Here is a 25986-nt window from a genome sequence, read left to right on the forward strand (position 1 = left end):
ATTATCTCAAAATAGAGGAAATATTAAAAAAGAGTTATACAAAAATACTCATTAAAGAATCATGGTAGTAGAGGAAAATTGGCCATATCTAAATATCTAAAAATAATAAAATGCAGAATGAATTCAAATACAGTTACATATTAAAAATTATTCAGCTACATGATGTTCATAGAGACTAAAAAATCACATGAGAAAGTACTTAAGCTTAAATATTAGAAGAAAATCATAATTAATCTTGCAGATACTGTAAGTATAATTCTATAAGTAAACAGTATGTATATAAGAAATACACAGAACTACATTAATATATTTTATTTTCTTTCAGGAGGATTCAATATTTTTCCTTTAACCATTTGTATTATATATTTTAAAAAGTATATGCTACTTGATTTCTTCCTCATAATTGATAATATGGAATGCATTTAAGTGTTTCATCTCATACAGTGGAAAATGTTCTATACTGTGGAATTCAATTGAATACTTCTTTCTAGAACATCAGCTAGAGTTATTTTGGCATGAAAAAAAATAATTCAACTTAAAAATACTCAATTTACAAGAAAGATTAATTTGGGCCAGGTGTACGAGGTAGATTGAGCTAAGCACCCATATTATACTGAAAGTTGTCTCAAATTATACAAAATTTTTAATTCTTTAAAAATATGTGCATTCTTATATTCTTAAAAGAAAATCATAGAAATTTACTCTAGATATATTTCAGATCAAAATAGGATTTGTCAACTGATGGTCATTGGTGTCAATTCAACACCGACAGGAAGCCCCAATTTGGAGTTCAGTGAAACTTTATTTAACACAAATAGCTCAGCTGCGATACAACACGGCTGTAAGAACAGCATAGCTATGGAACAGAGCAACCGAATTATAGCTCGAATAGAAGCAGCAAGGCTGTGAGGAGGCCTGGGGAGAGGAGGTCCTGGCGCCTGGCCACTCTTTGGCTAGACAACTCTGCTCTGCCTGCTCTTCTCTGCTTTGATCCAATGAGACATCTTTGGTGTTTCATCTCAGTGCTTCATCTCCAGCCAGGGAAATGCAGTCTTCAGTGAAATGAGAAATGTGCTGCGGAGACAAAGAGGAGCTGCCATATGTAGACAGAAGTCCCTGCCCTTGGCCCCTGATTGGTTCATTCTCATGCAGAGGAAGATTCAAAATACTTGCATATTGATTGGTCCTAAAAGCACTGTTCTGATTGGTCAAAATGGAGCTGTTCTGATAGGTCAATGAAGATGTTCTTGTGGGAGAAGCTCCTATTGAAGGGGGAACGTTTTGGTCCTATTGGTTGAAAGAGGATTCCAGGAATTCCTTTAGAAGGGCTGGCTCAGAGAGCAGAACACAGTGTAGGCAGGTGGTTCAGTGCAGGAAGGAAGGAATTCAGTGCAGGCTTTTCCCTGAAGTTTGGTTTGCATGAGAGGCCCCAGTGTAGACACCGCTGCTAGGCTCTGTTTATTGTTTGTTTTGTTTCGTTTTAATTTGAGCCTAGTTAGCCACCAGGAGTCCTTCTTATAAGTATCTTCTTTCTCAGGGCCCACAGATTCATAGAACAGGTGTTAAATTTTATTTGTAAATGAAATCAAAGACTTGAAAATAAAACATTACTATATGAAAATCTGTAAAGATAAATGTTGAATCTTAATTGGACTTAGATGATCTCTTTGGGCTATATTTTCTTTTTGTGGGAATTGTTATAACTCAGTTAATTAATTATGCCTATGGTCCAAGTGATCAAATTAAAGATTTAACAGTTGGATCTGAATAGTCTTAAATGAACTAGGCTAGCCTTTCTTCAGAGAAAAAAAAAAATCATGTTTTTAAACATCATTTGAATTTCATGTGGCATAAGAAAGTGGGACTTATTTCCCATTAGTTAGTTAGTGATGGAGTGAGGAGGGGTGAACCTGGCAGGTACATTTAACTACAAATATTTAAGCTGCCAGTTGGAATTAGTACAGCTCCATATAGGTCAAGCAAACCATGAAGCACTTACAGACAAGTCCTTGCAGTAAACAAAAACATAACAATACATAAAAAAGGCAGCACTCCTAATTCATGGTTTAGAAATGAAGTGCTAAAAAGAGGTCATGTTACCTTAAAGGCAGCAGAGAGGAAACACAGAGAACTAATAAGTTCAGCCTTAGGGCTGATCTGTCTTCAGTGTACTATTACAGGCAAGTTCAAGGGGGAAATGTGTTTTTATGGGGCATTCCTCTGGAGTGACATTCCCAAGATGGATGGTATCAATTCTAGTTATTCTGAGAGTAGTGCACTGCTGGCTGCACTTATAGAGATAACCAATGACTCCCAACCTGAGTTCTGCCACTTACAGCTTATGAGACCTTAGATAAGTCATGGAAACTACCTGCGCCTATAGAATAGTTATAAGGATCTGTCTCTTACAGGATTACTGTAATCATTTAATTAAATGCCATGAAGAAAATACTTAGGATAATACCCAACTACTGTATTTGATAGACATTTATATTAACTTTCTATTGTTATGTGACAAACTACCACAAATTTAGTGGCTTAAAATAACACCCATATATTAGCTCACAGCTCTGTAGGTCAGAAGTCCAGGCAGGCTTATCCAGTTCTCTGCTCAGGGTCTTTAGACCTTGGAATCCTCTTTCAAGCTCATTCCTTGTGGTCATCCTAGTTACTTTGCTGGCTCTTGGCTGGAGGTCACTCTCAGCTCCTAGAAATCCTTGCCTGAGGCCCCTTCTTTAGTATTTTGACTTTCTATGACTTCACCTTCTTGATCAACCAAAAAAAAAAATGTGTTATTAAATAGCTTGTGTGATTAGATTCGTCCCACCTTCGTAATTTGCCTTTTGATTAACTCAAAGTCAATTCTAATTATCTTTGCAAAATTCCTTTTGCTAGGTAAGGTTTAACTCCTCATCATATTCACAGTCCCAAGTATTAAGTTTGGAAATCTTGCAGGAACATCTTAGAACTCTGCCTACCACAACCTCAATGTTTCTTTGTCTTCCTCTCCTGTTTCTAAGAGGAGCAGAGTCCTGTGCTGATTTTCCATCTTAATGTTATTTGTAAAAATATCCACTGTCCACACCGTTCCTGCAAGATCTGGGAAATTTAGAGTTGGCATCTCAAAAATCCAGGCTGAAGGGTCAACTGATGGAACTGCTGAATCAAGGGGATACTCGTGTTCAAGTAACACTTGCTTTGGGATTGGTTAAAGTATCAAAATATCAAAGATAGAACACAGTGGGATTAGGGAGGGTGGATCTGGACCCCACTACTCCATTAAATCAGGAGATCAAATTAAAATGCTCTCAGGTGACTATGAGAAGTCAACAACAGGGATAAACACCCCCTCTTCTATGTTTGACCACAAAGCCCTAAATGTGGGAGGTTAGGACCTCTGGTAGCCAGCCATCTTTCCTACCACACAGAGGAGCCCAAGAGAATGATATTACCATGCACTTTACATGTATCTCCTCTGTTAATGCTATTTATCTTTGTGATAACCCTTTAAGATTTTACAAGTCATAAAGCAGAAGTCTCAAGAGGTAAAGAGTTATCTAAGATCTCAGGTTGATAAGGTGGCAGAGTTGGCTTTCAAACCTATTATTTGTCTCACTACAAAAACCCATTTTATTTAAAGAATGTTATGCCACCTTCCATATTGGTTACATGAGAATGAGTACCTCTCTTGAGTGAAATGTTATTTAAATACATATTTATTAACTGAACACACAGAGACACATATATATGTGTAAATGCACATCTTTCCTCAACTTATTGGTTAAAAAATGCTTAAACAGATGAGTCTAGAGTCATAGGAATCCCAGAAATATTACATTGTTACATGATTGGCAGGAAAATTAATCAAAATTAACATAATTGGTTGAATCTTCATCTCTTGACTTGAGACCAATTGCTATTCAGTCAGTGGCAATCCAAGCCTGTTCAGGTTTTACCTTTCACTTGCAAACCCAAGTTCTATGAATAACTTGAGTGAGTTATTAGAGAACGTTATGCTTCATCGCTTGGTGTCAGTTAAAGATTAGACTTGAAAAAAACTCTTCAGAGTAAAAATTTCCAGCTATGAAAGTACTAGAGCCACGTAATATGGAACCAGAGAATAATATCTGAGAATTCTGGATCTGCTAAAACCATGATGAAGAAGGTGCTCCCTCACTATCTTTAATAAAATACAGCAATGCTTCTTTGCCTGGAGAAATTTATCAAGAAATCCTTTCTTCCACCTTGGACTTGGGAAAATCTAGAATAAACTCTAAGATATGTCTTATTCAATGCTGTATCCCTTGAGTAGTTTGGCAAATGTAAGATTCTCAGTAAATACCTATTTATTGAATGGATGAAACACAATTGGTTCTAATTCCAGGGAGTTTTCTAGCTACATATATCAAATATTCTAAAATTTAAAGCTACCTCTAATGATTCCAAAATTATTAAACCTGCCTTTATCGTTCCGTGTTGAATAACTTGGTTCCCTGAGTTAGGAGAAGCTTTGCTCATTTTAATTTACTTTTGAAATAGTATACCAAGGAAGAAATCATCATGTGCACACTATCTTCAACATGCTCAATAGACTGGCTTATTTCCCTCAGCTTTGCCTGTCAGAAGGTCCTCTTTCTCCAGAGTTTTGGTCACTTTTCTGTCTATTTCACCTTTGGTAGATTGTGGCTGTCAGGCAATTGAAGCATTTCTTTGAAGTTGTCAAAATTATGTGGATAGAGTTGTCTGTACTATTATCTTACTATCCTTTTAATGGTTGTGTGCTATAGAGTGATAGCTCCCATTTGGTTTTTCATATTGGTCATTTCTATCTCTTTTTTCCTGTCAGTTCTACTAGTGATTTGTCAATATAAATGATCTTTTCCAAAAATGAGATTTGTGTTCATTGAGATTTTTATAATTTCATCTCTGTCCAATTTTATTGATCTGATCTTATTGTTTCCTTCCTTCTAATTCCTTTGGGGTTAGTTTGCTCTTCTTCATCTCTCTGTAGATGGAAGCTTAGATTATTGATTTGAAATCTATTCTATTTTCTAATATAAGCATTTAATGCTATATGCTAGTATTTTACTCTAAGCACGTCTTTAGATGAATTCTACAAATTTTAATATCTTGTATTTTCATTCTTGTTCAGTTCAAAATCTAATTTTCTTTGAAACTGCCTCTGTGACTCACTCATTAGACTGTATTGATAGATGGTGTTAGTTCTTCTATATCCTCACTGAGTTTCTGTCTACCAGTTTCACCTTTTTCTGAGAGATGGATGTATTAAACTATAATTTTGAATTCATCTATTTCTCTTTAAATATTTCCTTCTTTGTCCCTTGTTAATTTGCTTTGCTTTGAAGTCTACTTTTTTCTGATCCTACTGTAGTTACTTTAGTCTCCTTTTCATTAATGGTTGCATAAAATACCTTTTGCTACATGTCTTTTTTACTTTTAATATACCCATGCATTATATTTGAAGTGATTTTTTATAGATAGCATATAGTTGACTCATATTTTGTTTTTAACCATTTGTGACAATCCCTGTTTTTAAATTGATATGCTTAGACAGCTTGTACTTACTGTAATTATTGATATATTCTATGGGTCTTCCATTTTATCATTTGTTGGGTTGTGTTGGGTTGTCCCCTCTGTTTTTAATTCTATTTTTCTTTGACTTTTTAAAGATTTTTTCTAAAGATTACAAGATATATATATATACGTATATATATATGTGTGTATATATATATAAAAGCCCAAGCGATCATTATGATGGAACGACCGGAATGACCAGAACGACCAGTCGACCAGTCACTATGATGCGCACTGACCACCAAGGGGCAGATGCTCAACGCAGGAGCTGCCCCCTGGTGGTCAGTGCTCTCCCACAAGGGGAGCACCACTCAGCCAGAAGTCAGGCTCATGGCTGGTGAGTGCAGCTGTGGCAGTGGGAGCCTCTCCTGACTGCGGCAGCACTACTGAGTGGCAGCAGCAGGCATAGTAGGCCGGGATGAGCATGAGTGGCATGGAGCCTGGCCCCAGTTCTGGCTCCTCCCTGGCCGCCTGTCACTTGGCACACTGCTACTGCTACATCCCTCGGGGCATGTCTGACCACCAGTTTAGGCCCAATCCCTGCAGGCCAGTCAGACATCCCCTGAGGGGTCCTGGATTGAAAGAGTGTGCAGGCCGGGCTGAGGGACATCTCCCTTCCCCCCGCCACCGCCCCCCCCCCCAGTGCAAGAATTTTGTGCACCGGGCCTCTAGTTTACTTATATTTTCACAGACTATTTAAAATGAATATTTCCTGCCTCAAACTCAATATAGAAAACTTACCACCATATAGATCCTTGAGTTTCCTCCTTTTATGATGTGCTTGTCATGTGTATTACATCTTATATACATTAAAATAAAAATGCTACGCAATGTTTTAATTTATGCTTTCAGCCATCATATATATTCTAAAGAACTTAAAGAGAAAAAATATATTAAGCACATATTCTTCAATTCTGTTACTCTTCCTTCATTTCTGAAGTTCAAAGTTTCCCTCTGATATGACTTCCCTGTTTATTAATGACTTCCTTTTGCATTTGTTTTAGAGCGGGTGTGCTGATGGTGAATTGTCTTAATTTTACTTCTAAAAGTTATTTTCACTGGTTGTAGAACACTGTGGACAGTTGTTTTCTTAAAAACCGATGTGCTAAGTGAGGTGCCTGAACATTCAGTGAACTTCCAGAGTTGTTGGCTGTGTGGGTTGGAGCGGCCTGAGACATTGGTCTTGCAGCGAGATGCTCCAAAGCCTCATTAAAAAAGTTTGGGTCTCCATGAATCCCTCCTCAGGTTTACCAGGAGGTCTGGGTAGGAATGAGACTGATGGGATTCTTTGTTTATAAAATCAGATAAAAGGAGTAGTACCATGAAAGCTTGGAGTCCTGCACCTGTTTATGGTCACCACTGACCAGCTGAACCTGCAGTGCACAGCAGGTGGAGCATCGGCCTAGCTGCAAATTTCAGCTCAGTTAGTGGAAACATGGGACATGCCATATATTAAAGATGTACCATTTCCTTGGTGGCATCCTATCTAATAATAGACAAACATGGTAATTAACCGTACCTCTGACACATTTCCCATTGCTAATCAGGGCGATATGAAAATTAACTGCCAACCAAGATGGCGGCCAGCAGCCAGGCAGCTGAAGTGAACAGGAGATGTGCTTGCTCCAGTGATGGAGGAAGCCAAGGTTCCCTGCCTGCTGCTGCCAGCCTCTGAGCTGCACTCTAAGAAACAATGTTGCAATTATAGAAGCTCAACAAACCCCAGAAACCTGCTTTCAGCAGCCGAGGTCTCAGAGGTGGAGCCGAGCCTCAGAGCTAAAGTTGGCTCTCAGTTCCAGTGACAGCCATAAAAGGTAAATAAATCCCAGAATAAAAAAAAAAGAAGAAAAAAAGGAGAGGTTGGGAGCTTCAGTCACCCGCCAGCCTGAAAACGGCCCTCAGCCCCTCATCCAGACTGGCCAGGCACCCCAGTGGGGACCCCCACCCTAAAGGGGGTGTGACCAGCTGAAAACAGCCATCATCCCCTCATCCAGGCTGGCCAGGCACCCAAGCAGGACCCCCACCCTGATCCAGGACACCCTTCAGAGCAAACCAGCCGGCCCCCACCAGTGCACCAGGCCTCTATCCTATATAGTAAAAGGGTAATATGCAAACTGACCCTAACAGCAGAAGTACTGGGAATGACTGGTCACTATGACACACACTGACCACCAGGGAGCAGATGCTCAATACAGGAGCTACCCTCTGGTGGTCAGGGCGCTCTCACATGGGAGGAGCTCTGCTCAGCCACAAGCCAGGCTGATGGCTGCCAGTACAGCGGTGGTGGTGGGAGCCTCTCCTGCCTCCTCAGCAGCACTAAGGATGTCCAACTGCAGTTTAGGCCCACTCCCCACTGGCAAGTGGACATCCTCCGAGGGCTGCCTGGCTACCAGAGGGATGTCTGATTGCCATCTTAGGCCCAATCCCCCAGGGAGCGGGCATAAGCCAGCAGGTGGTCATCCCCTGAGGGGTCCCAGACTGCAAGAGGGCACATGCTGGGCTGAGGGGCCCCCTCCCCCCCGCAAGTGCACAAATTTTTGTGCACCAGGCCTTTAGTTAATAAATAAATATACTGGTAAGATTAAAGCAAAACAAATAAAAAAAAAAACAATTGTCATTCAAATCACTGATTGCCTACATATAATATGCTATTTTTCTCTGACTGCTTTTAATAATTTTGGGGGAGGCTGGAGAAAGGGGTTGTATTTGGTTTTTAGCAGTTTGATTATATGTCTAGGCACAGATTTCTTTAAGTTTATCGTGTTCAGGTTTTACTGAGCTTTAAGTACTTATAAGTTTATGTGTTTTACTTATAAGACATTACTTATTTAAATATTTTTCTAAACCACCCTGTTTATTTTCTTCTGGGATTCTGATGACATGAAAATTAGACCTTTCCACATCTTACCACAGTTCCCTCAGGAGGGAAGTTTTTCATTTGTTAAAAAAAAATATTTTTGTCTTGGTCAAATTAGATAATTTCTATCCACCTCGTTTCAAGGTCAATGACTCTTCCTTCAGTCATCTCTATTCTACTGTTCAATACATCAAGTGGATTAATTTCAATTCTTGTGTTGTTCAGTTCTAAAACTGCTGCTTTGTTCTGCAATATACCTTTTATTTCCCTGCTAAAATGTTCTATCTTCCCATTTGTTTCAAGAGTGTTTTCCCTTAGCTCTTAGACTATGATTATCATGGCTGCATTGAAAGTCTTCCTATCTTAATTCCAGCATTGGTCATCTTGGATTAGTGTATGTTGTTTGTCTTTTTCCTTGTCACTTGTTGAGATTTTCTTCATCCTGTATAAAATATCAAGTAATTTGTATTAAAATTATGCTATTAGATTATTATATTAAATATAATATATTTATAAATACATATCTTAAATATTTATTAAATATTATGCTATTAGATTAGTATATCTTGTTTAAATCCTATGGAAAATATTAATACTTTCCTTTGACTTAGCAGGCAATCAATTAAGTTAACTTGAGACCAAAAGTTCTAACCCACCTCTTGTGGTCTGTGATTCCAATTTCAATTCATTTTTTACAGTCTGTGCAGTGTTATGTGAATCTATTTTGGTTGTCCAGTCTGGGGCTCTATGCAGTGTTCTACTTTTATTGCTGTTACCAAAGCTTTGGTATTTGTTTATGGTCAGATGCATGCTCTTGGGAATGAGCCCTGTCCTTATATATCTAATACTCTCTAGGTCTTAAAGGCTGAACTTCTAGGACTAGTGGCTAAAATGTAGGGCTTTAGTTTGCTTTTCTGCCATGCATTCCAACAACTGAATATGCCTCCAAAACAAAACAGTGGGAGGATAGAGAAGACCAAAAACAGTGAGAGTCTTTTCAGCAATGGGCTTGGGTGACTGTATGTCCAATGCAAAAGAATAAAGTTAGATCCCTACCTCACACTGTTTCTCTATATGGTGATTAGGGGACAAGTTGTCTGGTTCATTGTCTCAAATATAAATATGCAAAAATATTTTGAACCTTCCAGTCTCCTACTTAGGCATGGAGGTGAAGTAATGGTAAAACATGCTGACCTTCTAGGAGGTAGGTGGTTGAGAGGAGCTCAAGCCACCACCATTCTGTGTGAAGACATCCTGGAATTTCACCATGCGCTATGCACTATGGCCCTGAACACTTTCATATTTTTCCTCTTTTTTTAGATGTGTTCCTTTATTTATGAATTTTTTACCTTGGTTGTCTAGAACTTGTCCAGATAAATTTCTCCAGAGAGTAAAATTTTGGAGAAGAGAGTAATTATCTGGCTTTCAGAAGTAAGAGATATCAGTGGTTCTAGTGCTTATCCTATACTAGAGGCCCAGTGCACAAAAAAATTTGTGCACTGGAGGGGGGGTCCCTCAGCCCAGCTTGCCCCCTATCACATACTGGGGCCCTCAGGGATGTCCTACTGACGGCTTTGGCCCGCTCCCTGCTCCCCTTGGGGAGCGGGCCTAAGCCACAGTCTGGCCTCCCTTTGTGGGAGGCGACTGGGCTGATCAGGGGAAGGCACCAGCCCCATAACCCCGCTGCTGTAGCCACTGCCAGTCACCACAGCCAACAAGGTGTTTTCATCAACACAGACTCCAGTCCGTTCACCATGAAAAAATGACAACTTTCTTTAGGCGTTTTCAAGATGTGTCTTTCATAGGATATGACATTTCTTTCTTTCTTTCTTTTTTGATCCACACCTGAGGATATGTTTCCATTGATTTTTAGAGAATGTGGAAGAGAAAGGGAAAGACAGAGAGAAACATCAAAGTGAGAGGAATACTTTGATTGGTTGCCTCCCGCATGAGCCCTGACCTGGGCCCAGGCCAGGGAGGAGCCTGCAACCTAGGTACATGCCCTTAGTCAGAATTGAACCCAGACCCAGCAGTGGGCAGGTTGAGGCATTATCCACTGAGCAAAACCAGCTAGGGCAGGATATGACATTTCTTAGCCCTCCAGCATCAGACCTTCTTTTTTTTCTCCAGGAGTGTGGTGAAAAACCCTAGATCACCTTATTGGATTCTTATTACCCAAGTTACTAAGAATATTACCAGTGGCATACAGGGAGCTTAGCCAATGAGCAGTCAGAAAAGATGTTTCCTCTAGTTCACACCAATTGCCTCTGGCCAAGTCATTAGGCCTGGGCAGGGGACCTCCAGCTCTCCATGATCGCCAACTCCGCCCCTGCACCCCACGATCACTGGCTCTGCCCCTGCTCCCTGCCATCGCCAGCTCCCTCCCTGCTCCCTGTGATAACAGGCTCCACCCCTGCCCAGGCCTAACACCTTGGTCAAAGGTATTAGGCCTGGGCAGGGGACCCCCAGCTCCCCGCCATCGCCGGCTCAGCCCTTGTCCAGGCCTAACACCTATGGCAGAGGCATTAGGCATGGGCGGTAGTATTGCTATATGGAGACACTTAGGTTGGGTTCTCCTTAATAAACCAGTTGTATTTTTTCATGTTCTTACCAAGTAGAAGGTTGTTTTTTTTTTTTTTTGCTTGTTTGGTTGTTTTTATTACTGTCTAATTTTCTTCAATATTTGTCTATATGGATTTAAAACTTTGTTTTCATTCCTGTAATATAATTTAGTGTGTTCTTTGGAGAGAAAGAAATTAAACAAGGCTTTTCAGTATGCGATGTTTAACCAGAAGTTTAATGTATTGTTTTATTTAAATAAATACAAAATAATTTAGTCAGAAATTATAGAAAACCAAAAAAATGCCTTTATCCTTGGTATTATACTTTATCTTTCCAAGTTAGATAATGCAACTAAGGGAATAATAATAAAACCACTGTCTCCCAGTTCTCTGAGGAGGTCCATGGAATGAATGAGTCAATGAGAGATAAGTCCCTACATCTGATGCATTATTTTGGGTGAGATAGTCCTGTGAGAAAATGGCTCTGTTCTAATTGAAAAATTATGTGAGACTAAATCCATGAAAGGAATAAATTATGATTACAGATATGATTGCTAAAATTTGCATATCCTTTATGTTTGAAGGGCATCTTAGTACTCAACCTGACCCTTGGACTTTTCTTGGATAAGAGCCTTGGCGGGAACCCAGCACAAGTAATTTATGGTTTAAGAATGGTGATTTATATCACATCCATCATCTTCTACCTCATTCCCAGGGAAGAATCCCCTGACCATGAGAGAATCCTGGCCCAGGACCAGGGAGCAGTGCTGGTGTGTAATACTCCAACAGCCACATGATAGAAGTGAATTAGGTTAAAGTTAAAATAGGGCATCATTCATGCATTTGGTTGTTTTAGGAGCCATGTGCAACATACCAGCTGAAGCAATGCAAACTCTATGAGAAATCTCGATAGTTACTTCTGGTTGCCTTAAGCATCTCTGTTCTTCTAGTCCATTAACATGGAAATAGAGTTAATATGAGACTTGTTTGCAGTGGTTTAAACAAAACATTTCACTTTCAGTCACCAAAATAGAGCTATTTTAAAGCTGTTCTCCAAGATTAATGACAATGAAGGTCATGGGCTTCAGCAAGGAAATTAGCAAGTACAGTGATGTCTGCAGCAGGTTTGCAGAGCATTTGCCTCTGAGATAAAACCTTGATTTTTATTTTCAAGGATATCCTATAGTAGGCAAAGGTAATGCAATTATTCTCAGAGGAAGTGCACAGTGATAGAACAATGGGAACACCTAAAAGGTGCCCTTAACCATTTTCATATAAAGGGAAGACTGAAAAGGCTCTGTTCATTCATTTATGTTGTCGGTATAAAAGGCCTTGGAAACTCAGGTTCATGAATGTAAATTGCTAGGGAAGCGTTGACATAATAGATGGAGGAGAAAATGCTCTTCAAAAACTGTTTCTACAAGCACAGCTTGGGTATAGAGTTTTTTGAAATGTGTGAATATTGGTGTTCAAATCTGAGTAGGAGTTTTTTTTTTTTTCTCTTGGGCATCTATTGGACATAAATGAGTATTAGACTCTGTACATCTTGATATTTTAGAACAGTACTATGTGTATGATGTCAGTGGTGCCTGAGCATTTATAAATTTTGATCATCATATTTTACACAAATCATATTCCAGATCTTACTTAATGTTGTTAAGATAAATTTCCAGGCAAAATGGACACAATTTAAAACATGATGGCAAATGTATAAAATTGTCTATTTCATTTTCTAAGTATCCATACCTTTTATTTAATTTTCTAGTTTATGTTGCAGGATGAATTAATGGGCCATATTTTCCAGAAATAAGTGGGAGTGGGGTTCTTGGGGTAATGCTGAAGTAAGCATTTTCAGAAGCCCCCATGGGACGGAGGGATGTGGAAAAAGGCTTTCTTGGCATTGTAGGAAATAGGCCTCTGTGATCCATCTTCAGCATAGTCAACTTTTATCAGAAACGGTTACTGAATTCCCCAGGGCAAACGGAGAGGGTATAAGAACAAAGAACTGTGTAGTGAGCCAGCTTCAGGGTGGAAACCCCCGAGGCACCCAGGACAAAACACCTCACACCCACCTCAACTAGATGGAGGAGATAACTAGGAAAGGCCTCAGCCCACCTTTTTTTAATGGCCCAATGGGAGACAATGAGACCTAGATGATGTATGAGGAAAAGTATTAGCTCCATAGCACTCAGCCGGTGAGGAACCGGAGGAGGGACTCTCGCACCCCAGGGAGAAATAGCCTGTGATCGCTGCTCTGTGTGCGCCTGTTCACCTGGACACCCGCTCTTGCAAGAACGTATGAAAGGTCTCCTTTCCACCATACTTCTGTCCCAAGTCCGTTATTTGAATTCAGACAGGTGAGCATTTGTCACAGTGAAGTGACATTTCTCAGGTTCTAAAGTCCCCTGCCACTTCAGCCAGTCCTAGAAAAGGTGCAGCTGGGGCTCCAGCAGAGCCAGAGGCAAGGCTGGTGCCCAGAGCTTCCATTACGGGTGTGGTTCAGCATTCAGTCCAGATTCAGCCCATCAGGCTATTGTGAGGAGTCCCACAGGGCTGTGAGCCATGTGGGCATAGGAAATCACAGCCCCAAGCAGCAGGAGTCCAAGAGGGCCTGGTGGGTATGTGAGAGAGAGCAAGGGAACGCTCATTGTTTGGAAGTTAAATATTTAGGTTTCCTGTGCTTTCAGTGGCCACACCCATCCTGGCCACTGACTTGTTTCCAGGTGTGATTGACAGGCAAGCAGGTAGGCACCTTCCCACATCACTAAGACCTTATTGGGCATGTGTCTCTCTGGTCTTCCCTTTCCTGTTAAATAATAACCAAGTTATTACAACAGCATGAGCTATAATAAAATAACCACAGAAAAATATCTCAAATTCTGTATGTCAATTCTGTAGAGTCTTGATACCATTTTATAGCAATGGTTGTAACAGTAATCAGTTATAATCATTAATGTATTTTATCTTAGATAATATTGATGAATACCATGCTCAAAAAGTAGTATTTCCAACTGAGATTTAAAATGTAATTGGAGTGAAATTTGCTTTGTAATATGTCTATTAATTTTATATTTAAAAATATTGTAGCTGGAAAATGTAGTTGATGATAGTGTTTACCTTACTGGGTTGTTATAACATTGAGCTGACTTAGTTCATTAAATAAAAGGGGACATCTGTAAGCCTTTCAACAATAAAGATAAATTTAAAAATGCTTAAAACAGTGCCTAAAGCATAGCAAATACTCAATAAATTATATTTATTATATTTATTACATAATTTATAATATATGTTAGCCTCAGTTACAGTTAGAGTTAAATGTAGTTTTATGTTCCACCCCTGATTTTTTTTTTTGGTTCTTGTTCAACTTTCCTATACTTAGATTAAGATCTTAATCTTCATTTAAAAGTCTAGAATTACATTTTTCATCCCAGTAAATACTTCTTCCACATTTACAAATGTTATGAAAGCCTTAACAATTCCAAATGTTCTCTATAACTATGATCTGGTTGTTGGGCCCCACACAAAAAAATAAAAACTTATAGGAAAATCACCAATTAAACATATCACAAGAGTAAATGCATTTTTTTTTTCAAGGAAATGTGTACGGTAAACAGTGTTTTAAAATATAGTTTTGCTTTAGCATTTTCTTTTCAGATTCTCTACTAAGAAAATGTTAAATCAAAAACAAATTTTGTTAATATGAGATTTTCACACAAAATGTTTCTGATAAATATCAACAGGCATAGAAACTTATTCAGAGATTTATTAGATGTTTTATCCCCACATACAAAAGTAGAATGAGTCATATTCCTCATACTTTGTTCTTATAAATGTCACAAGTAGTGACGTTAGTGGAGACCAAATTGTCAAACCAAGGTCAAACTGAATTTTGGATACAATAACACAACGGCATCGTGATCTCCATTACTTTAGATTCTCTTAAACATTAACCCATTTCTCATTGACCTTATCATTCAGTGGGAAACATAAAAGGCTGTGCTTAAGATTTTATCTGGGACTATTATCTATATATATAAAAGGCTAATATGCAAAGTGTCCCCTTGGGAGTTTGACCAGGAGACTTGGAGTTCGATCGCTTGCTATGATGTGTGCTGACCACCAGGGGGCGGCAAGGAACTAAGGAAGGCCCTAGCCGGCAGCTGGAAGGAAGGCCCCAATTGGCCCTGATCACTGGCCAGGCATAGGGACCTTAAACATGCACAAATTTTGTGCACCAGGCCTCTAGTATTAAACCTAAACTGGCTTAATTTACCTACATGTGATGCTTCCTTTATAAAATGTTAGTGAGTCCATGGTTCTGTAAGGAAGCCATAAACCATGTGACCTCAGTAATTAAAAGTTTTGATTTGGGGCTGCTGGCGAGAGAGAACATAGACATTTTCAAGTTTCAGAAATTCTTCTTTCAGGAGGTTACAGGTTTAAAAGGTCTCTTTGGAGAGAGGGTCCATTAAGTATAAAGCAGGACACAGATAAAGCTAAGAGGAATGAGGTCCATTTTCCAGAAAGAGTATACTGATAAGCTCAATAAGTTGTGAATACCTAGCCCAAGTTAAGATTCAAGTCCCTGCCGAGAATCAGGTATAAGTCAGGAACGGAGGGAGAGCTCTATTAATATAGGCTATGTGCGCATGGAAGAGACTACTAGTAGGCTTATAAATAAGCTCCCCAAAGACTCCTGCCAGACACACAGGATTTGGACTTAAGTCAGTGAGCCTATTTCTGAGTACTACTAACACAGTTGACATCATTTCTACCACTCCCCAGTTGAGGTTGAGCTGTTCAAATGCTACCAGATCTAGGCCATACCAGCAGGTAAAGGTCTCTCCTCTCTCCAGTGATCAGAGGAAAGGATCGACAGGTAGCAGGATTCCAAAGGCAAGCCCAAGCAGAGTCTGAATATTTTAGAAGGTGCCTCATCAAAAAATGCTGAGTTTGGTTCCATGGTCTTAAATGCATCAGAAAGTACCTCCCTTCTCTTCTAGAATAAGGGATTCCAATGAATGTACTTCCTTAGAAGGCCTTCACATTATCTTGTGCTGGGACATTAAACTTGAGAGAACTTGATCTGACTTCCTGAATGGAACATGCTCCTCACCCCATCCTCACTGCCAGGAGGACGGAGACTAGTCCACTCTTCTGGGGTCGGCATCCTTTGTATTGTCCCCTACAGAACTTAACAACTGAGTTTAACTAGTTAACTGCAAAATAAAAAAATACACAGCTGCTTCAGTTCAGAATTGCTCTAGTGTAGGTTTATCAAATTGTTAATTTAACTCCTATCTTCATAATCTAGTCCCGTCTTTTTTGGGAAAGTAAATAACGCTGCCAAATGCTGAGCATTCACAGTCTTGCTCTCCAGTGTAATTTCCCCAGGAATTGGGCTTCTTCCCCTATGCTTCTCTTATACTCAATAGAGTGTACTTTAACCAACCCTAAAAAGCAGAAATTGACACCCAACATCCTCAAATCCCCTAACTTTTGAATGGGCACATCTGAGTTTACTGAGATTTGGCTGCATCTTGCCCTTTGTTTTAGGATTGCCTTCTATGTTCCTGGGCTGGCTGCCTGGGTTGGTCTGTGTTGAGCAGATATACCCCTCATCCTTATTCATATAGAAGCCAGCATTTTGACCAGAGGAAGATTTACCTTGAGGCTAACTGAGCATAAGCTTCGGGGCCTCTCACTCACCTGGTCCCTGTCAGAGCTGAGAACTGACAAGTATTCTACATGGAAAAGGAACATTCTGATAGAATCAGACAGCATTTCTATGTAAGCAATTCTGGTCACTTTTCCAAAAAGATCTAAGAAGAAAGAGCAGAATCTCTAAGAACCCAGTTATTTCCTGTGATTCCTTTTCTTTTCTCAATAAATAGTCAAGATCGTACCTAATTTTGTATTATTTTTCTGCAAGAGTGTTCCCCCACCTCTGGCAAATAGCTGAAGCTTCAGGTCTCACAAAACCTGCATTCAGCCCTGCTTTTTGGCATTACCCTGTTATTTTTGCAGCCTGCAATGTTCTTGCCTTGTTCACTGGTGGGTGAGAGGTAGGAGGATGTCTCTTGGTGTTACTCAGTTCACACCTGGGAATATATTAGCTGTGCAAGAACTCACACTAATTGCCTAAATCTCCAATAGGTTTGTCTGGGACAGTCGCTGCCTCTCCTGCTCCATAATTGGCTCAGTGGTGACTTACATTTTCTTGTTGCTAACTTGCTTTTTACCTTCTTCCTGGCCTATTTAGCTTTTTATTTCTTCCCCATAGAACACTCTTTGATGAGAAATGTTACAAGAAAATCATCGTGACTCTCTTAATCCATGAAACAATTAATTAAAATTCATGGAGCATTCCCTACAGACCCACCTTTCTATAGGAGAAGCTAGTTAGTTCCCCTGCCTCAACAATTTCCATATCTTTATAACACAATCCGCTTAAATATGCAAAGGCAATCCCCCTTCTGGGCTCTGGTTCATGCAAAACCGGATTCTCTGACTGACTTCTTCCATAAAAGACAAAAGCTGTCAAATTAGGTAAAAACAAAACCCAGCAAGGTGCTGCTCACAAGAAAACTCACTTCAGACCAAGTGATAAAGAACAGCTGAAAACAATGGGGTAAATCAAGAGATACCCAGCAAGTGTAAACACGGGAAAAGGCAAGAATGTCAATGCTTCATCAGAAAAGCTTAGATATAAGATTCAAGACAGTAAACCATGTAAAGAAGGATGTTCTTTTTAAAAATAGTTTTATATGTTTTTTATATGATTTCAGAGAGAGGAAGGGAGAGGGAGAGAAAGAGAGAGAGAATCATAGGTCAGATCAGCTGCCTCCTGCATGCCCCCTATTGGGGATGGAGCCTGAAACCCTGGCATGTGCCCTGACCAGGAATCGAATCATGACCTCCTGGTTCATAGGTCAATGCTCAAACATGAGCCATACCAGTCTTGCAAGAAAGATGTTCTTAAATTGAAATAGGCACAACTCATGTTTCTGTCACAATCTTAGCCCAGTATGTATCCGTATAGAAAATATATTCTGTAATACAAATGTAAGGGAAATTGATAAAAATCAAATTGCGTTATAAATCTCATTAAATTATTTGAAGGTTAACGGCCAAAAACAAGTAAAGAAAGTGATAAACTATAATATGTGTGTGTATACACATACATATGTGTACCTCAAGCATGTCAAACTTGCAGCCCACAGGCCACATGCGGCCCACATGAATATTTTTTGGCCCAGCCAATATAATGGTATGTAAGAAACATTTTAATAAAAATTTCATAACTTAATTTTTACAATATCCTGTTATACATAATTATTAATAATGAAATACAATGTTCACTAATGACTGATTACTGTAATCATGTTGCATCCATTTCCCTTATGTGCCTTACATGCAGGTGCACCATTCTCTCCACTAATACTAGCAGTGAATATTTTAGCAGCCGATGGCCACATCGTTTATCTTGTACTGACTTGTTTGGTGTGCAAACAGGAAATATTTTGCTTTCAGAAAACAAGAAAAATAGGTTTATTTGCATTATGCTTATTAATTTGTGCAGTTATTCAGTGTCTGGTAAGTTAACATTCAAGAAAAAATATTAATTTTTATTAAAATGTTCTATTATTTTATGTTAACGATGACTCATTTATTTCAGCCCTTTGTATTCAGCATGTCTCTATAGAAATAAACCTACATTTCTATGAAAATTTAAGCTTTTGTTTTTTTGCAGCCCACATAAACTTAAACCTTGTGTATTTGGCCCGTGTTAGCCTTTGAGTTTGACATGCTTGGTGTGCATGTATCCATGAACACATGTACATGTATATGTATTATCCATTTTCTTATACCCACTTATGAAAGAATATCATGTATTTGGTTGAAAAGAAAGGTTTACATTTTAAAATAGAGATTTCTTAGGTAATATTCTCTGATAATAATCAAATCAAATCAAAAGTACATTGTAATTATATTGCCAAAAGTTCGATACCCTTACTATTCATGAATCAAAAAGAAAATGACAAAATATATAGAAACAAGTACAGCAAAAGCTTCATTCAGAGGAAATGCATAGCTTTGCATACTAAAGATGATAGACTGCAATATAAGGAAATTAGTACTAATTTTTAGAAATTAATACAAAAAACAACAACAAAAGAAACCTTCAAGAGATCATAGGTAATGATAAGACATAAAATTAATGAAAAAGAAAAAAATTGGTTGAAATAAACTGTAAAGACAAATTTATAGTCTCTTTGAAAAGACAAATAAAATAGAAAAACTGCTATGAGCCTAATTAAGAAAAGAAAGGTAAAAAAATATGTAAGATTACAATAAGAAAGGAAACAAAACTATAGATACAAGAAAACTAAGATGGTAATAAGAAATCATCATATGGGATATTAGATAACAAATTTAAAAATGTAGGAAAAAATTTTTATTCAATTTGACCTGAATTCTAAATTTTAAAAAATAGAAAACTTTTTTTAAGAAATGAGATTTATAGATCTACCCTTTAAAAGGTACCAATACACAGTGGTACTAATATCCCATGAGTTCACAGGTGCCGAACAGATAATTTCATGATGTTTAAATTATTCTTGGCCTGAAAGAATAAAACACCCTTATGTTACTCATGAAGCCAGCATATTTCTAATGCCAGAAACAATGTTATTTTTAAGGGGAAAAAATACCACTTATTTTCAATGGTACAAAAATGTTAGAAAGTGAATCTGGTAATATATTTTTAAAATACATAATATTTATTCAAGAAAGATAAGAATGGCTTATTATCATAAAATGTATCAAAGATTAAATAAGAAAAGCTTATGGTTCTATCCACGCATACTGAATATAATTTTATAAAATTTAACAAGCATTTAAATTTTTTTAAAAAAGCTGTAAATAAAACAGTGCCACAAGTGGGTTATTTAAATAATGTATAGATTTTTTTCACCCAAACAAATTGCAAAACACTAATCTAGAACTAGTCAAGGATACATCCCAGAATTTCATTGCACTCTTTTCCTTGGTAGCTCAGTTTATTGTGATGGGTTAGCATTAATCGTAGGGTAAGGCACTTATAAATATCTTCTTTACCTCATCTTTATTAAAGATTACATTTTCTCACCACGATTCTGGAACCCCTTCGTCTCTGAGCCTTGGAGGGTGATGTGAAAATTACTGAAATTCAATGACTCGCAGTGTTTTTCTTTGGGGAAATGGGCTTCTGCAAGAACTGTCCCCAGGAGTCATTTTCAGTAGTTGCTCCACCCATTTCTGTTGTACAGGTCAGAGACCAACCACTGCAGGGTTAGAATTTTTAGTACAGGGTTCTGTGACTGCTCTCACAGACCCACACCGTGCTGCCCATTTGACTAAGTCAATTAAAGCACCTGCTGATACAGGGACATTGTGCCGTACTTGAGAGAAGATGGGAGAAATCCACCACAGCAGCTCCTGGGTCCTCTAAAGTGCACCTCATCCTTTTCCAGAAGGCAGGGCTGAGATCCTGGCCGCAGGACAGCACCCTGAAAAGATGTTCCTGGGGGGCGGGGGGCGGGGTGCAGTGCTGCCTGTCTTCATGCCAACCACGATGTGCCCAGCTGGCTCACACTCTACTTCATCACAGACAACTGGGCGCAAATTCGAAATGCAAACCAATAGTTATGTCACCATGAAAAGACTGTTTTCAGTGCTAAGTTTAAAGGCTTCATTTGTTTAAGTCAATTACCTGGTGACCATCTGAAGGGAAGCCTGTAAAAGCTGGAGGAAAACCAGATCCTTGAGGAGAGCCCAGGATATCCTCGGGCTGCGGCCCTGTTAGGGAACCGGCTCACCAGACTCTGCTGTGAACTGGCCCAGCTGCATGATGGCTGGGGCCTAGGACCACAAGAAAGCAGGGCCCCCGCGAAGAGTGAGGAAGGCAATCTCCCCTTCCCTCCAAGGGATTGAAACATCTGCTCAGAGAATGCTTGGTACTGGGATAGAGTGGACGAGAGGCTCTGCCAAACTACCAGCCAAAGGCCCACTGCACCACTAGCCTGGTGTGAAGACATTGCCCTCATGCCCTTCCCTGGGACAGCACGGCATACTCTCAATTCTGATGCTCCCCACATGTACACCCAAGTCTCCATAGGGGAGGAGGATGCTGAAGGGACATGAGCCTACCCTTACCTATGTGAGTTGGTCAGTGCTCCTGGTAAAAACTGACAGAGCCTGGAAAGAGGGAAGTGGAGCAAAGCCTGGATCAACGGGGGCGGAGGGGGGAGCAGGAAGCCAATACTCTATTATAGAGAGACTAGAGGCCCGGTGCACAGATTTGTGCACATTGAAAGGAAATTAATTAGCAGGTGGCCGGTGGGGTGGGATTGGGCCAGATGGGCCGGACACACCCTGGAACCAACCTCCCGCATTCTCTCCCTGGTCTGCCCTATCTGGGGCGGTGCCAGGGCTCTGAGAGCATCTGCAGAGTAAGTGAAGTCCAGTAGGTGGGATCCCTCAACCTGGCCTGAGGTGATTGGGCTGAAACCAGCAATCTGACATCTCCTGAGGGGTACCAGAGTGCAAGAGGGCAAAGTTGTCACTCAGCAGCTCCTACTTTGAGCATCTGCCCCCTGGTGGTCAGTGTGTGTCATACCTACTTGCCTGTTGGCTGTTTGGCCAGTTGGCCCATCGCTTACCCTTTTATATATATGGACTAGAGGCCCGGTGCACAAAGATTTGTGCACTCAGGGCGGGGAGTCCCTCAGCCCGGCCTGTGCCCTCTCGCAGTCTGGGACCCCTCAGGAATAATGACCTGCTGGCTTAGGCCCGCTCCCTGGGGGATTGGGCCTAAGCTGGCAGTCAGACATCCCTCTGGCAGCCCAGGAGCCCTCGGGAGATGTCCACTTGCCAGCGGGGAGCGGGCCTAAGCTGCAGTCGGACATCCTTTGCGCTGCTGAGGAGGCAGGAGAGGCTCCCACCACCACTGCTGTACTGGCAGCCATCAGCCTGGCTTGTGTATGAGCAGAGCTCCTCCTAGGGGAGGGCAGTGACCACCAGGGGGCAGCTCCTGCATTGAGCATCTGCGCCCTGGTGGTCAGTGTGTGTCATAGTGACCAGTCATTCCCAGTCATTTTGCTGTTAGGGTCAATTTAAATATTACCCTTTTATTATATAGGAGTGCATGGCCAACCTGGGTGAGGGGCTGATGGCTGTTTTCAGGCTGGCCACAACTCCTTCAGGGTGGGGGTCCCTGCTGGGGTGCCTGACCATCCTGGGTGAGGGGCTGAGGGCCGTTTTCAGGCTGGCCACAGCCCCTTCAGGGTGGGGGGTCCTGCTGGGGTGCCTGGCCATCCTGAGTGAGGGGCTTATGGTTGTTTGCAGGCTCCCTAAGCCCCCCAGTGGGGACCCTCACCCAATGAGGGTGTGGCCATCCTGGGTGAGGGGCTGATGGCTGTTTGCAGGCTGGCCAAGCCCCCCAGCTACCCAAGATCCCAGTTGAGGCTGGCTGGAAGCAGGTATCTGGGATTTATTTGTCTTCTATAATTGAAACTTTGTTGCCAGGAGGGGAAGCCACAGCCAGCTCAGGGCTTGCGGGGAGCTTGACTTCCTCCATCACCAGGGCAACCAAGCCTCCTGCTTGCTCCAGCTCTGTGGCTGCTGGCCGCCATCTTGGTTGGGTTAATTTGCATATAGTCACTCTGATTGGCTGGTTGGGTGTGGCTTAGGGTATAGTGAAGGTACAGTCAATTAGCATCTTTGTCTTTTATTAGTGTAGATGAGGAAACTTCAGGTGGCAAGACCATGTGTGAGCTGAGATTCCAAGCCTTTACATGTGTCCCACTGTCGCATTGAACTTTAATTACAAAACATAAATTCAAAGATAAAATTACTATGAAGTTCAAGATGGCAACCATAGAGCACTGAACCCCAAACATAAGCCCTTCTTAGCATAGAGCCCTGTGCAGCTGCTCAGCAGACACATCATGCTGGCAAATGGGCAAGTTCCCTTAATATGGGAGATGGTTGTGTAAGTGAAACAGCAACAGACTGAGAATAGGAGCCTTTAGCAGTGATTGGCTTGGCCATTAACTATGCTGTTACCCAGGATGTCATTGAATCTCCATTTCCCCATCTATAATAATAAAAGTGTAACATGCTAATTAGACCAGACATCCTCCTGGACGTCCTTCCAGATGAAGCCAGAGCTGCAAGGGAAGCCCAGGTCCCAGGTGCCTGCTGGTGGCTGGAGGGAAGCAAGGTGCCAGAGGGAAGCCGGTGCCAGCAGCTGGGGGAAGGAAGGCCTACTCTTGCATGAATTTCATGCATCAGGCCTCTGATCTATAAAATAAGAAGCTTTTCAAGTTCTAGTGCACTAAGTTGGAATCTCAAGGAGTGAGACCCAAGAATCTATATTTTTACATAACTCCCGGTTCTTGCTACCCCAAGTGTGATACACAGACCATCAGCATTTGTATCCCCTGGAAAAGTGTTAGAAATGCAGAATATCACCCCAGAATTCAGTATTCATTTTCACAACATCTCCAAGTGATTTGAATGCACATTAAGGTTTGGGAAGCACTGATTTTCATGATGAGCCAGGTTTTGGAGCCGTCAATGTAGAATACCTCTAAGGCCTCATTCAGCGACCAACATTATAATTTTACACGACAACTAAACACCAACAGCAGTTAATGCCCGCATTAGGGAATTAGGTAAATTCATTAAGAAGGGTCTTGCTTTCACTTATGTTTTAAGTCTGAAACGTGTGTTTGTTTAAATGGTTTTATTCTGTTTTCATTACAGTCCTTAGTGAATGTTTACTCATACTAATTGACTTAATCTTTCCACTGTGTTTAGGAAAAAAGAGGAAGGGATTTTACACTAATGTTTTTACCTACCAGTCTCTGCAATTTAAGCATAGTCCTCCCCTTAAACTTAAGGAGATTCATTTACTAAAATAATAACTATGTTAATTTTAGGACAACTCTTTGCCAACATCGGACTTCAATTTCCTTTCAGTCTTTAGCTAGAACATATATATTATGTTTTTCAAAGTAAACAGATTGTATTAGATGAAATTTTTGCTGAAATTTTATCCTGTATCAATCTTTGAACAAAAATGCTAATTTCCATGGAAACTGGAGAGCAGACTGACCAATTTTCCATATTAGTCATTTTATACTCAGAATCTTTTTAGACTGTAATGAATATTAACTATAGCAGCGGTTCTCAACCTGTGGGTTGCAACCCCTTTGGGGGTTGAATGACCCTTTCACAGGGGTCGCCTAAGACCATCGGAAAACACATATGTAATTGCGTATTGTTTTTGTGATTAATCACTATGCTTTAATTATGTTCAATTTGTAACAATGAAATTGGGGGTCACCACAACATGAGAAACTGTATTAAAGGGTCACAGCATTAGGAAGGTTGAGAACCATTGGACTATAGGAACCTCACAGTCCTACACATTCTTGCCAGCAAAGCCTACATTATATATTTTTCAGCATGAAAAATATCAGGGAGCAATTTTTTCTCTCATATGATTTGTGTTAATTTAAAGAACAAACATTTTTCTAAGTTACATTGACAAAAGGCATGAGATGATGAGTTTTCCGCCAGTCAGGTCTTAGCGTCTTAATTCTTTAATGTTGAAGCTTCTTAGAGTCTGAAATATTTCTCATAATGGATGTAAGGGGAAGATCATAAAACAATTTGCTAAGCAGCATCACTTTGCATGAGTTATTGGCTCTGATTCCAGGGAGTATGGTGGTAGGCTGGCTTACAATGGAATGGGTTTTGTTCTTTCCTGGTTCATGTTTAAGCATCTTCTAAGAAGATCTCAGATCTGCCATGTAGCTATCATAGCCCAGAAGTCTTCTGAAAATTTGAGTATATGTCCAATGGGTTGAAATAGTACCTTTTTGAACCTGTTCTCTCTCTCTCCTTACCTCAAATACAGATCATTGGGTATAGAGGAGTAGTAATTGGCAAAAGATTAGAGAGAAGGTCAAAAAGACCCTCTACCACTGCTTTTTGATATAAATGAATTGATTATTTTAAGGTCTGAAAGTTATTTCTCTCCCTACTGCTAGAAAATACAAGTCACCCTTATCCCTAAACAGTGGGAGTCTCTGCCCCTCCTTGGCCATGATTGTGCCCCTTCTTCATGAAATAGAGCATCTACAGGACCAAATGGATGTGGCCCCTTACAGAGTTCACACGCCTGGGCCCCTTCCTTTAGACCAGGCTTTAGATTCCTGGGCAACTGGAATTCCCACCCAGACTGTCCTGAGCCCAATTCCAGAGTCTGTGTGGGCCTGATTTGTTTGTTGTTCTTGTTTTTGAGGCAGATGGCAAAGTTTGTCTGTGCTCCCCCAAGCCAAGTGATGGCAAGGTGTAGCTGTTGGCAGGGAGGACTAGGATGGAGCATGCTTCAGGGGCCAGAGTATCTACACCATCAGGCAAAAGACCCTCCAGGTTGCAAGACAGAGCCACGTGTGGGAAAAGAAGGATGGTGTGTGAGCTCCATCTTGGGGTGGAAATCCAAGGGGTCCAAGAGTTCTCCATTCAAAACTAACACTGTGAAGGCATATTTCTCAGGACACACGGGTAGAAGCTGGAACTTGAAAGTTTCAAGTGTGTGTTTGAATTTCTGCTTGGCACCTGTTAGCTGAGTGACTTTGCTCTAGTTCTTCAACCTCTCTGAATCTGAGCTTCCTTGTTTCTAAAACGAGGATAATGATGCCTAGCACAACAGGTTCATTTTATATAATAAGTGAATGAGAGGTTTCAAACACACACTTGCATGCAGGCTGCTCTGTGATGAACTATGTCTTTTTACCTCTCTGGAGAGACGGGTTCTTAGATTCTTTTTTTTTTTTTTAAATATATTTTATTGATTTTTTTACAGAGAGGAAGGGAGAGGGATAGAGAGTTAGAAACATCCATGAGAGGGAAACATCA

The 25986-nt window shown here is 40.4% G+C and overlaps 1 pseudogene; it reads left to right on the plus strand.

Moving 5' to 3' along the window:
• Window positions 1-6788: 6788 nt before the first annotated feature.
• On the plus strand, window positions 6789-6958 carry LOC118666882 (annotated as a pseudogene).
• Window positions 6959-25986: the final 19028 nt, after the last annotated feature.

This window comes from Myotis myotis, unplaced genomic scaffold (assembly GCF_014108235.1).
Source record: "Myotis myotis isolate mMyoMyo1 unplaced genomic scaffold, mMyoMyo1.p scaffold_m19_p_12, whole genome shotgun sequence".
Taxonomy (NCBI): Eukaryota; Metazoa; Chordata; class Mammalia; order Chiroptera; family Vespertilionidae; genus Myotis; species Myotis myotis.